This window comes from Cuculus canorus, chromosome 8 (assembly GCF_017976375.1).
Source record: "Cuculus canorus isolate bCucCan1 chromosome 8, bCucCan1.pri, whole genome shotgun sequence".
In the NCBI taxonomy this organism is placed as follows: Eukaryota; Metazoa; Chordata; class Aves; order Cuculiformes; family Cuculidae; genus Cuculus; species Cuculus canorus.
The window spans coordinates 33,684,523-33,698,161 of NC_071408.1; the positions used below are offsets into that span (position 1 = coordinate 33,684,523).

The 13,639-nt window shown below is 45.4% G+C and overlaps 1 long non-coding RNA gene across 1 annotated transcript; it reads left to right on the forward strand.

Annotated features, from left to right (window-relative positions):
• Nucleotides 1-9,037: 9,037 nt before the first annotated feature.
• LOC128852864 (uncharacterized) lies at nucleotides 9,038-12,719 on the forward strand. Its single transcript, XR_008450957.1, has 4 exons — nucleotides 9,038-9,124; nucleotides 9,320-9,399; nucleotides 10,747-10,960; nucleotides 11,505-12,719. It is a non-coding gene; the product is annotated as an uncharacterized LOC128852864 (long non-coding RNA).
• The last annotated feature ends 920 nt before the right edge of the window (nucleotides 12,720-13,639 follow it).

Sequence of the window (13,639 nt, forward strand, 5' to 3'; positions counted from 1 at the left end):
TCCTCATTCTCCGGCAGGCAAAGTCAAACAAAGCCAAATGGATCCCGGGTTAGTTTTCTCTTCCTTGTTTTGTGTTGGCAGATGGATTTAATTCTGTAATGGGGGACTTCTGGGTGCAAGCTGCTTTATTGATTCTTCTGGGGGAAGTTTTTTGTGAGAGCACCCAGAAGTATAAGGATGTCAAAGCAACTGTTGCGAGTTTTGGTGTTGCAGGATGTGTCTATTAGAGCACTTACTCCACTATTGACTGTGTCACAAGAAATCAGGTTACATTTGTGTTTCCAGAGCTTGCTTCCTCCAGCCACGGGCTGGAGTTGTCAATCCTGCCACGGCTTTTTTGGTTCCTGTCCATTTTGTACCTGTGGTGATTGCAGTGAATGACTTTGAGGGTCACAAAGTTGGTGAAGCGTTTAGATGGGAAGGGGTATGAGGATTGGATGAAGTCCCTTGGTCTGTTGAGCCTGGAGAAGAGGAAACTGGGAGGAGACCTCATTGTGGTCTACAGCTTCCTCACAAGGGGAGGAGGAGGAGGAACAGGTACTGATCTGTCTCTGACAACCAGTGATGGGACCCGAGGGACTGGCAGGAAGATGCCAGGGGAGGGTTAGGTTGGACATTAGAAAAAGGTTCTTCACCAGAGGGTGGTGGAGCACTGGAACAGCCCCCAGGGCAGCAGTCACAGCGCCAAGCCTGACAGTGTTCCAGAAGCTTTTGGCCAATGCCCTCAGTCACACGTGGTGAACGTTGGGGTGTCCTGTGCAGAGACAGGGGTTGGACTTGATGATCCTTGCGGGTCACTTCCAACTCGGGCCATTCTGTGATTTCTGTGAATGATGCAGACTGGCCCTTTTTCGTGCTACTGGTTTTCAGTTCATACAAAGCTGCCTTTTTAACTTGTCTGGGGAAGGAGCACTGTATGGAAAAACTAGGACATCCGTGGTCTGGGACTGCATTTTGGATCCCAGCTTCTAAAGCGTCAGCTGAAGCCACAGGGGGTTGGGTGAGCTACCACGCCATGCATAATTTCTTTGATGGCTGCAGATGAATATGTTGTGTGGCAGCAACTAAAGGAAATAAAAGAAAGGGAATACATTTTCCATTTAAGAAAGAACAACCCACAACTGTTCTTTAACTTCTGTTTCCTGCAACTGCTGTTACGTAAACACCACATCAAATACGCCTACAGAGACCTGGGTGGTGTAGCAGCATCTCCTGGTCTATCTTTAGCTTCCTGCAAGGTATTGAGGTTTGCTGTTCAGTCTGTGCTGTTCAGAATATTGGCAGACGATGAACGCACTGCCTTTCTTGCTTGGAATGAAGGAAGATTTTCATACCAAGTCATCATAGAGGATGACAGACAAGTTTGGACATACACATCTCTGGATAATGGCACAAAGAAAGCTCTGTGCCTTTCCAAGTGGAAGTGGCTACTGAAGTGGGCCTTACTGGGCTGCCACGTGAGGCATCTGGGCATGAACTAGAGTGTTCCTTTCCTCATGTGAAATTTGGAGAGGGGCTGGGATAGAACAAAATCGAGGGTTTTTTTGAGATCTTACTGTTTTCTGAGTATGCTAATTATGGAAAGACTTCATTTACACAACTTGTATTTATTGTTTGTGTTAGTTTGGTTAGTTTGGAACCCCTGATCCAGTGGGAGGTGTCCCTGGCCATGGCAGGGGATGGGACTGGATGGGCTCTGAGGTCCCTTCCAAACCAAACCATTCCATGAGTTTTCAAAGCGCTGGCTGGGAGGCAGCCAGCTCTCACCAAAACGCAATAGGATCTAGTAGGAACTAAAGCCTAAATGATAATCTCACTTGGCTCTCAGTAGATCTTATATGTTAAAGTCTGTTAAATGCTTCTGGAAATGCCAGGTGTGGATCTGAAAGACAACCTTGGATTCCAAATGCAGGTGTTCAGCACTTCCACGGCAGCAGACTGGTTGTAGCCCACACCACGGGACCAAGCTGTTTCACCATGAGGCATTCAAGGTGTTTGGCCATTAGAAAAAGGCTGTCAGACTTCACGTTTGAAGGAGAATGCACAGCCTAATGTGAGTATTAATACAGCTCTTAGTGCCATGTTAAGAACATCTCTGAATGTATAGGGATGGTTTTTAGGAGTAGCCCTTGTTACTGCTTTGATGTGAATCTCCTTCATCAAACTCAGAATTAACTTTGCTGAAGCTAATAGACTTTTGCACCCTCGTAAGCAACTGCAGGCAGGCAGCCCTCTAACTGTATGTGCTCTTACAGAGCAAACCAGACCGATTATAAATAACATCACAGGGAGACTGGGTCCACTTTATCTCAGCAGTAATTCTTCTGATACACTCTGAGTTACATTGGGATAAATTTGGCCCACTGAGATTAGTATGAAAACGCAGACGGTGTGTCTTAGCTAGAAAGGTGCATATAAATCCCTGTAACTCTGACTTTGATCAGCTTAACGCTCAGCTTTCTGTGCGAATCCTTTACCTTCTCTCTTATTTCAGAGCAGCTAATGCTGGCAAATGCCGATTGCACCTACAGAATTACAGTGCGGTACAGTGGAGGTGCTGTGAAACTCCCAGAGCAGAGAAGCGATGCTCAGATCAAACTGCCTTTCTCTTTCTCTCAGTGTATGAAATTGTGCAGCCAACTCCTTCAAATCTCTCTCTCATTTCAGAGCCTGATCCTGGGACTCTGATTCCTCTCATGTCCCTCTAAATCTAATGAGAGTTAAAAGTGCTCATCACCATTCATGGTGCAGGATTAGGCCTGTAATTATCTTTAGGAATAGTCATTCCCTTTGGGTTGATGGGATGGTGGTGTCTCAGCCTTACCTGGTGGTGGTAGCATCTTCTGTTTGTCTGGGATGCCTGGCTAGAGATCTTGCTTGGTCAAAGCAAGGGAACTGTCTGTCCCCCCTGCAACATCATGCACATCATCGCAACATCATCCACGTCATACAGCAACACACGGCATCGGCCTGCTTTCCATTTGTCCCTTAGGAAAGAAAGGCTTGTATCGACTCTTTAAAATAGCTCATCACTTAATACTGCTCTGTATAATTAGGAAACGATGTTCATCTGACAAAGTACATTCATTAAACAATTTCAAACCGAGCCAGAGGCGTTGTTTAAACCCAGTGTCAACACAAACTGCAAAAAATATGCCGAATAGTGAGATTTTAGCCAAAAGTGTATGTTAATGGAGCAAGAGCACTAAATGTTTTTTCTGCTTTTTAAAGCATCGAACTAGCTTTTAGTGCAAGTTCTGCCTCACAGCCAGAGCTGGCCCCTTCTTCACCCTGGCCCTTTCATCTCCCTTTGTTCCCTGTCTATGCTGAGACTGAGATTTTCCCACCTCTCTCCGTCTTACTGTGGCTCTGAAAGATGATTGCCTTCCGGTGAAGCCCTTTCCCCTTCTTCTGTACCCAAGCTCCATGTTCAATGAACATCAAAAAGCCTTATCATACCCTGATGGTTTAAATCTTTAAACAGAGAGTAACAGCCTGAGTACATCCAGACCCCTCACATCCTATAGTCTTGTCACTATGTGTTCCTGCAACAATTACCAGGAGAGGGGAGCTGCGGAGTGAATCAAGTAGTGTGTGTTGTCTCCCCGGACTCCATGCTGATGCTCTGATCAGGACTTCAGCAAAATTCTGTTTGAAATGAGAGTAGACTAATTTTCATCAGGCTCCTCTTGCAGGAATCCCAAGTGGGCCAGCACGCCAAGGGTCATCATTAGAAAACCGCCTTCAAAAGAGCCGGGCTTTTCTCGTGGCAACGCTTTCTCCCTCCACCAAATTTATAAACATTTATGTAAAAATGTATACATTAATTGTTCGCCTTCCTTGTGTGCCTGCAAAGGAATGCCCAAAAACATACTTGGGAGAAATGCTCTTGTAAAAATAGCCTGGCTGAGGACAAAGATGTCCTCGTTTTGAGTGGGAATTCAGAATGCCGTGATCAAAGGATGCTGTAACTCCCAGCTGTTCAAAGGGACTGGTATTAAACAAAAATCAGATGTGACCAAGAATAGAAAATAACTCATTAAGAGCTTAACCAGACGATGACAGGTGAAGCCATCAGACGCTTAAACAGGGTAATGTTTTTCTAAGCAGTTTCTGTTATTTTTCTTTTCCCTCCAGAATCAATTTATACTTTCTGGAAATAATTACGAGATCAAGTAAAGTTTGTCTGCGGTGGAAAATAAATACAAACCGCCGGGCTGGGAAGTAATTAAGACATCACTTTACTGCGGTTGCATTTTGGTAAGCATAGAAAAATGATGGAATTTGTTTTGCCCTTCCCATTTATCAATTTTCTTTGGAAGCGCTTGCGGTTCTTAAAAGGCAGAAGAAGGGTAATGGGAAGTCTGTAAGAAAAAGAATGATCTCTGCGAGTTTTAAGCCTTCAGACATAAAGGAAAGGTCTTTTCTCTGTCTTCTGAGACTCACAAGCAATGAATAGTAGGTGGATGTGATCTCATTTTTATAGCTATTGTTTAGCTTCCACAGTGTTTGTAAAATACATTAAAAAATCTTTATAATTCTCTTAAGCAGCTTAAATCCCTTTTCGCTTTCCCCAGGCAAAACCTGATTCACTTGCATGTTTCTGGGCTCTGACCTTCACGGCTCTGCTCTCCCAACAGTAGTAGCCAGTTTCTTATTCTTTAAGTGCTGGAGGAGTCATGAAAAATTCAGGCACCGGGTTTCCCTGAGACCAATCTGGTGGCTTTGTCTTTGTGCTAACTGCTGCTTTCTATGCATCATTCAAAAGGTACATACTGTTGTCAGCCCCTGAACTGCTACTTGGTGTTAAACATGAATATTTGTAGCTTAGCAAGGGACTAAATTTAAAAAAATTAATATTTGACAACCTTTGAGAAGGCTTTTCTGCCATGAAACTGCACGAATGAAAGGCTGGATTTGTGCAAAATGAGAACTTTCTTCACTGGGGCAATTCTAAACACGATGAGATCTGTGTTGAAAGAGCTCCGATTGCTGGACTTTCTTCTGGATACGCAGATTTATGATTGTACCAAAGGAAATACTGCTGGGGAGTTGGTTTTTTTTTTTTTCCTGTATAATGCAGGTTAAAATTCATTCTGTGCATGTGCTGCTAATCCAATCCGACCAGAAAGACTGTGTGTGGCTGATTGCGGCTCCGCACGGGAGATCCAGCCAATGGTAAAATTGCCTTTTCCCACATTTCTTAATTAGAAATGGAATCGGCTTCAACTAATAGAATCTCTTATTAGTAACAAGAAGAATCGCTGGCTCTCTAGTTCAAGTGGCATATCTGCATAACTTATAGCCTGAAGAGCTTACGGAGTCACTCACACTCCTGGCAGAACGCCTTCTCCTCTCCCATATTAATGAGTTGTTCTAAATTTAGTCTGCTGTGACAAACTAATATTAATACAGTATTTTATGGCCCGGAGCATTGTTAATGCATACGAATGAAACACTGAATCAAAGGAAGGGGAGAGGAGGCAAGATTACTTAGTGTGATTGTCAAGATAGAAGATAATCCAACGATGTAGATAATAAGACTTAAATATAATGCTCTGCTTATAGATTTATATTATGTGAAACATTTTCTATTATTTTAAATCCTCACAGTATTAGTTTCCTATTTTCAAGGGTTTATAACTCGGCCGTAAAAATTCGCTCTGGGCTGAATCCTGGCATCCAAGGTCTTAACCCGGGAGCAATTCTTCAAGTAAATTTTCAAACAAATGTGGATTTGCGTTTGGTAACAGTGGGACAACAGTCAATGCATGACTCCTGGCTTTAAAAACTTGTATTTTCATGTCAGAAAACAATGGGGAGTAATAAACAAAGCTGAGATGAGCCTGTAATAGGTTTTAATTGCTCTTTTTGTGTTATTTTTTCCCTTTTTTTAATTGCTAAATATTACCAGGACAACAGAGCTGGTGGGTGGTGGCTTGGTAGATGTCAGAGCTTCTTACGCTGCAGTTGAGGGACGTTTTGGCCCTGTTTAGAGGGGAAGTAGGACTGGGTACTTGGCTTTGTAGCTGTTTTGTAGTGGTTGTTTTGCTGTCTCAGTATTTACCTCCATAAATATTTGTATGGCTGTTGTTTAGATATCCTTCTGCAGGAGATGAGGCCTTTATGCAGGGGTTTTATATGACACCAGGGTGAGGATTCTCCCCTTCTATTCCTCTCTTGTGAGACCCCACCTGGAGTCCTGTGTCCAGGTCTGGAATCCTCAACGTGAGGAGGGGGTGGAACTGTTGGAACGGGTCCAGAGGGGGCCACAAAGATGATCCGAGGGCTGGAGCACCTCTGCTGTGAGAACAGGCTGAGGGAGTTGGGGTTGTTCAGCCTGGAGAAAAGAAGGCTCCAGGGAGATCTTAGAGCAGCTTCCAGTACAGAAAGGGGCTCCAGGAAAGCTGCGGAGGGGCTCTGGATCAGGGAGTGCAGGGACAGGATGAGGGGGAGCGGTTTTCAGCTGAAAGAGGGGAGATTGAGATGAGCTCTTAGGAGGAAATGCTTTCCTGTGAGGATGGGGAGGCCCTGGCCCAGGTTGCCCAGGGCATTGTGGCTGACCTCTTTTTCCTAAGATTTGCAGGGATTAGGAAGTTCTGTCTCCAGTGTTTACAAGGACGAACAGATTAGTTACGGAATCTTGACTAGGAGGGAAACTGGAAAGGTCTGGGTGGTGCACTTCAGGTGCACAGTGGGTCTTGGAAGAAGACTTCTCTCCACCTCACCTGGGTCGTGCTGCAGAGCTGCCGGGGAGGAAGTTGTCTTTGTGCAGGTGAGGAATTGTTTCACTTGATACTTTTTCTTGAGGAAATAAGTATTCAGGAAAATGAATCTTCTGTATGGCTGCTGGTGAGAATTTAACCTAGGTTAGTTCAACTGCATCCAGTGCTGCTGAGATGTGCTCCTTTGGAACCTGTGAAGTGCCTGAATGCTTGATTGTGGGACAGGAACCTTGCGGGATGGGAACGTTTTCTCTTATGAGCTCTTGTTGTGTTCTTGTCAGTGGTGGCATCGCTTGCAGTTGGTGTGATTCAGGAAGGGAAAATCTCCCCAGCTCCAATGCAGTCTCTATGGACAGGGAGATTATGGAATCAGTGCAGAAGCCCAGAAACTGGGTTTGTAACTCTTGTGCCAGTCATAAGGGACAGAGAGTATGCAGAGAAGAGCAGAGGGATGCAGAGCCCTTGCTCTCCAGCTTTCTGCTGCTCCTCACGCTCTAGGAGGAGAGTGGGTATTGGAGCTGGGTGATGGTTCTGCCCAGGATTTTGTAGGCAGTGGCAGATCCATGCCTGAATGGGCAGAGGGAATGGCAGGAGAGTGAGTTGCCCAGCTCGCGTAACAATCGTGGTGGGGGCTGCAGCTCACTGGAGGCAGGTTTGAACAAGCCACTTCACAAACCGCGCAGAATCCTTTCCAGCACAGCCATTGTTTCAACACTGATTCAGTCTCTGTAAGACCCCCTACCTGTTGACAGTGATACACAGGCTAGAATTTATCTAAAACTGATGTAATTTGGGATGAAATCACAAGAACTGTTGGCAGAGATTAGTTGCCTTGCATATTGTGTTGCTCAAGTTATCTCCAGCCACTAAGGTGGATAAGAGGCAGCTGGGGCTGGTTGCATCCCGCCCATAGCACTGGGAGTCTTTCTGCAGAAACAAAGCCCTCTTTATTCAGATTTACTTGATTGTGCAGCATGCCACTACCTCCCACGTTACACAAATGATGGAGCCCATCTCCATCTATGATAATTAAGACTGTTTAGGTCTGCAGTACAGTCTATGGGTTTGTGCCTTCCTGCAGGGGCTTGGGGAGCAGTGGATCTGTATTTTCCCTGCTTTCCTTGCCAGTCCTAGATCTTTACCTAGCAGAGCTAATGATCCAGCAGACCAGCTTTGTCCCTAGCGTCTGGATCACTGGAGAGTGAGCAAATGGTCATTTTGGGGATGGAGTGTTACGGAAAGCTGTTGTGTTGCATGGGAGACAGGAGGAGAGGAAGGCAAATGCAATCTGTTATCAGAACAGAAAATTGTTCCTGTGCGTGCTTTGCACTCTTACAGAAACATAGAGTGGATCACTGAAATGTTCTGTGTTTGGATCTAGCTTTTCTCTTCTGTATCCTGCTGGCTCTAATTGCAGTTGTGGAGCTCCTGTGAAGAATCCCTTCAATGGAGTTGCATCAGATAAGGACTGAGTGGCGCATGCAGGTTAGGAGCAGTCGCAGTCGGTGCAGCGTTTCTGCACAGCACTTCCAACAGCTGTTTACATGCTGTAGCATCCTGATTTTGACATAGAATCATGAACTCATGGAATGGGTTGGGTTGGAAGAGACCTCAAAGTCCATCCAGTTCCACCCCCTGCCATGGGCAGGAACACCTCCCACTGGATCAGGGGCTGCAAACCCCATCCAACCTGGCCTGGAACCCCTTCAGGGATGGGGCAGCCACCACTGCTCTGGGCACCCTGGGCCAGGGCCTCCCCACCCTCACAGGAAAGCATTTCCTCCTAAGATCTCATCTCAATCTCCCCTCTTTCAGCTCAAAACAATCCCCCCTCATTCTGTCCCTGCACTCTCTGATCAAGAGCCCCTTCCCAGCTTTTCTGGAGCCTCTTTCAGTACTGGAAGGCTGCTTGGAGATAATCTTATGTGGTAGTGATTTATATTCTGCACAACATAATCTGAACCAAAAGTTAATTTTTCCTTTTTCTTCAATATCATCTTCTCTCTTTTTTCTCCTAGGTTTTGGAGTTGTTTTTTTTATAGCATTTCTGGCTTTTTTAGCTATGACCATGAAGAGAAAACCAAAGGAGACAGAGCAGCAGATGCATAAAACTGCCATGCCATTAAAAATGGCCCCATGCATCTCTGTGTACTTTGAAAGGAGACCACTTCTTCAGAGGTAGGTGCTAAGCATCTTCCAAAAGGGAGGCTCCTCAAAGCTGTGTGAAGGTGGCCACCCAGATCTGGATGCACTTTGATTTGTCAGCTCTGCTGAAGTCCAGCCATCCTTTGGCATTGTTTTCTTTTACAGGAAAAATCTTCGGGCATGTTGGTAGTATGGAAGGAAAAATAATTCCAGCAGCTGTCAGGATCTGGCTCTTTCCCATGCACAGAATGCTGGTACTTCCCATGTTATGAGTTGATATGTTACTAAGAAAGACTGAAGGATGAGGCTTCAAACCAGTTTATAGGACTGCCTACACGCTGGGATGTGCAGAAGTTCTTTTTGGTAGCAGTGACTTTAGAAGTAATATTTCATGTCACGTGTTTTAGTTCATATAGCTTTAATCTAACGCAAGTGTTCTGTTTTTCAAGGAAATACTAGGGCCCAGCCTTGAAGAAACATTTCCTTCTGACCGCGTTACACACAGCCTTGTGGACCGCTGTGCCAAAGGGTGAGTTATTCTTTCATTGCTGGAAGAACTTGTTTAGCATATGCAATATGCAAAAGGAGGGAAGCTGAGCGTTGGAGCCCATTACCTGTGTGCACTTACAAGGAAATTATCCCATGAAAAACAAACTCCTCTGCTTAAATGCTACTCATAAACTAGAAGGCACCTAATTCTACCTTAATGGGTGAAATTGCCTCTTGATGGAGAAATAAAACCAATACTATTAAAATATTGAGCCCGTGTAAATGGTAACAGGTTGGAATCTATTAAGTACATGCTATTGTGGGAGCTGGGGAGGCTGAGTTTGTGGTGTTTTTTTAATTATACCTGTGGTTTATGAGAATTGCAATGTTTTTTTCTGTTTGTCAAAGCAGTTCTTTCCATCGATGGGTAAGAAAATGATAATTAAATTTTGTGGAAGCATGTGAAGCACAGGAGAGATACCTTTAATAGAAAAAGGAGAATGAATCAAGCATAGTGGTGGCATTTTTCACTGTGCTTTCCTTCCTTACCTGCTTCTGGGTATCTGTAAGATGCCGATGGGCTCTGCTATCCTGCAGGCTAATTTAACATTCAGTATTTGATCCCTAACAGACTACTTGTACGGTGATGGAAGGGCTCAGGAATGGTGAAACACATCATTAAAACTCAAAAGGATGAAATATAAAAGTCCGAGGGAGGTTTACAGCATGGAATAGTGTTGGAAATGTGGAGGGTACAGATTACGTTGTAATGATGCTTATAAAATGTGGGGTTAAAACCATCCCCAGTGATAATACAATGAAGTAAGAATTGCTGCTAACGATCGAGACATCTCATTGGGCCCCTCTGTCTCCATGGGTCGGTACTTGGTTATGCCAGTGAAGTTTTTCATTGAGCATCCGACAGCTCCGGGCAGTGCGTGTTCACCTGAGCCGTCTCCTCACCAGAGGGCAGCATTTGATAAAGTGTTTAAAAGCAGGCTTTTTCCCCAGAAGTGCAGAAAATCCATGCTGGTCACTTTACTAACGCTCTCACCAGTGGTCTCTGCCAGAAGCGTCCAGTTCTGTTTGTGGGGCTGGAGCCTGGCCCATGGTTTGGCTTGAGACTGTGAAAACAATTAAGGGTTTATTCCACTGATAACTGTGAACGGAGTTCAGATGAATCTGTTATTTCAGGTGTGTAGAAATGCCACCCTGCAGCCTCTGTCTTCTGTCCTAGGCCTTTTAAATGTACGTGAATTCATATTTTAAATGTTGTAGAAGAATAAAGCATTAATGCATTCGCTTGTCTACTAGCCCTTCTCTTTTAGTTTCGTTTCGATCACTGCTGCTGTTCAAATCCTGTCAGTATTATTATCTTGTTCAGCAGAAGCCTTGGTTGCTGCAGAGCCTCCACAGGACTGGATGGGCGGACGTCTGGGCAGTCTGTCTTGGTACCAGAGGCTAAATCTTCCCTTGTGCTGGTGGTGGTTACTCGGTGGCAGCTTTTCCAGCCACTTTGAAGAGGCCGTTAACAGCTCCAAGCTGCTTCCTCGGGGCCAAGGGTGCAAATGGCCGTAAGACAGCTCACCTGGACGTCACAGGTACCCTTTGAGAGGTGTGATTTGGCGATTAGGGTCAGACAGGCAGGTATTTTCTGATTCATCACTAGCCAAGAAATGCCATTTTGCCTCTCCAAACTAGGTACATCAAATGAAAAGTGACTCCTGCCACTGAGCATTAAGAATCTGTCTGAGGAGACTACGTCACCTTTGGCTTTCTCTCCAGTTGTGGGGGAGGGAGAGGCTGTTAAAAAGGGCAGTTGAGCTGACCTGAGACTTGAAATGCCTTCTGGAGGTGCACATCCTCTCTAGAGAAAGCATTTGAGTGATGAGACATCTAATTCAGATGTGTCTAAAATTAAGTGGCATAACCTGGCCTCCACAGCCACACATGTCACTTTGAACAGTGATTCCTGTGCGTTTCCCTGGTGAACAAGAAACAGATGTGACCAGGGTCTGTACTGGAACCATTACTTGTGCTGGGAAATGCTCTGGCCGTTTAGCAAATTCCATTTGCTCACCAGGTTAAGCAGCATTGGCTTGGGTGAACTCGTCGTAAATGCCATCTTTTCTGGGATTGCTGCAGGGACAAGGTGGAAGCTGGATCCTGAGGATATGTGTACGTAGCCTGCACCAACATGCCAAGGACACAGCCCGCCTGGAAGCCAAGCTGTGGTTCATCCCGTTGTGCCTCTCATTGTTCAGATGCTGCTGCCAAGTGGGTGGATTCTTCTTTCCTGTTCCGAGCTGTTCATCTCCAGTGCTGACTGCAGCCTTGTGGTTAAAGCTGTTCCTGAGTAGTTAGCGAAACAGAAGGATTAATTTGGATGACAGGAGATGTATAAATGGAACATCGTTATCGTTATCTTTAGAATTACATCTTTCACATGCCAGGTAAATCCAGGCGGCAGTTAAGCATTTTCCCCCTATGACATTATCGCAAATGTCATTTGCTGCTTTCAGACTGTTTTAAGCAAGCTAAATCCAGCAGCCAAGCCAGAGAGCAGTGTTTGTAGCATCACATTATGTATTTTTGGCTGGAATAGATTGTCACAAGCTAGGTTTTCTTCAGGCCTTCAAGAAAAATCAATCAGTACGTCTTTTTTGTTAACTGTTGTTAACTACTTCTCTTATTGTGTGCGTGTTTGTCTCGAAGCTTTGCAGGTGTGTGGGCTGACACCTGGTTTGGAGATGGTTGGGGAGCTCTTGTGGCTTACGTGCAGTGCAAGATACCTGCTGCTTCTGTCCTAAGCGAGAGTTTCTGGCTGGTGAAGTCCTCTCCGCTCAAGACATGCTACTACAGAGGGAGAGGAAGGAAGCATCTGTGACAGCTCCGGTAGCTAGAACTTCTGGGATAATTCAGTAATGTCTTCAGTCCCTTTTTGTACATCCTGGCTGGTTAAACTGTTGCAGGCTGTGAAGTGCTGGGGTGCCACTAAAGAGCATCATCAACTCCATGGTTGTGTGGTCTTTAACCAAAAGTAGAAAGAAACTCAACTTTTTTCCTTTGGGCTGAGGTATTTAATCCAGTCATTAACTTAGATTGCAAACTCCGTGTACCAAGAATTTACAGCAGTAGTTTCTCCCTGCTTTATTACTCGCCACTCTGTTTTCTGCAGTCAGGTTCCACTTGTTGCTGGCAGGCTGACAATAGGCTTAATAAACCCTCAAAACAGGGAAAAGCTCATTCTAGTATGTATTAGAATCATGTAATTTCACAGCTTTTTGCAGGGCATCACCAGCCCCGGGGAAGGGATGGATGCAGAAGTACCTCTGGCAGCTTTGGCCTTGTACTGGGAGAGTCCTGGTGAGTAAATCTGTGATTACGCTGGTAGGACGAGGCCCGAACGCTTCTGCCGAGGCAGCCTTTTCACCACTGAAGCGGATTAACAAGAGGCGCAGATGCCAGGGACAAAGTGCCAATATTTGTTAACAGATGTGATCCTTGTAATGTAGCATGTGTTCTTAATTTGGCACTGCTTGACACCGGGAGGATCGCTGTCAATAAGGTGTTGTTAGCTCCATCCAATAGGCTTTCCTCCCAAACTGATTGGTATCCATACTCTGGTTGGAACTGGCATCCTACCTTGCGGATGGGCACTCTGCCACTCTGACAGATGGGCATGACAGGAGACCAGCTAGGGAAACACTGAACTCATCCAAGCTGAGTATTTGGGGCCAAACAGTCTCTCCACAAACACAACCCGGGCAGATTCGTCTTATTGTCACTGCGGAGTGGGGCACGTGGTCGCTACCTGGTGTTTTAAACCTTCGCGTTCTCAGACTTTGCTTCCCGATTTTGGATCTGGAAGGATGAAGACTGATGCTAAAAAAAACCCCATCTAGGCAAGAATTTAGAATCATAGAATCATGGAATGGTTTGGGAGGAACATTTAAAGCCCATCCAGTTCCACCCCCTGCCATGGGCAGGGACACCTCCCACATGATCAGTGTCCTGAAAGCCCCATCCAACCTGGCCTGGAACCCCTCCAGGGATGGGGCAGCCACCACTGTTCTGGGTAACCTGGGCCAGGGCCTTACCACAGTCGTTATGAAGAATTTCTTCCTAATGTCTGATCTAAATCTTCCCCCTTCCAATTTAAAGCCATTCCCCCTTGCCCCATTACTCCAGGCCCTTGTAAAGAGCTCCTCCCCAGCTTTCCTGGAAACCCTTTCCATACTGGAAGCTGCTCTGAGGTCTGGAGCCTTCTCTTCTCCAGG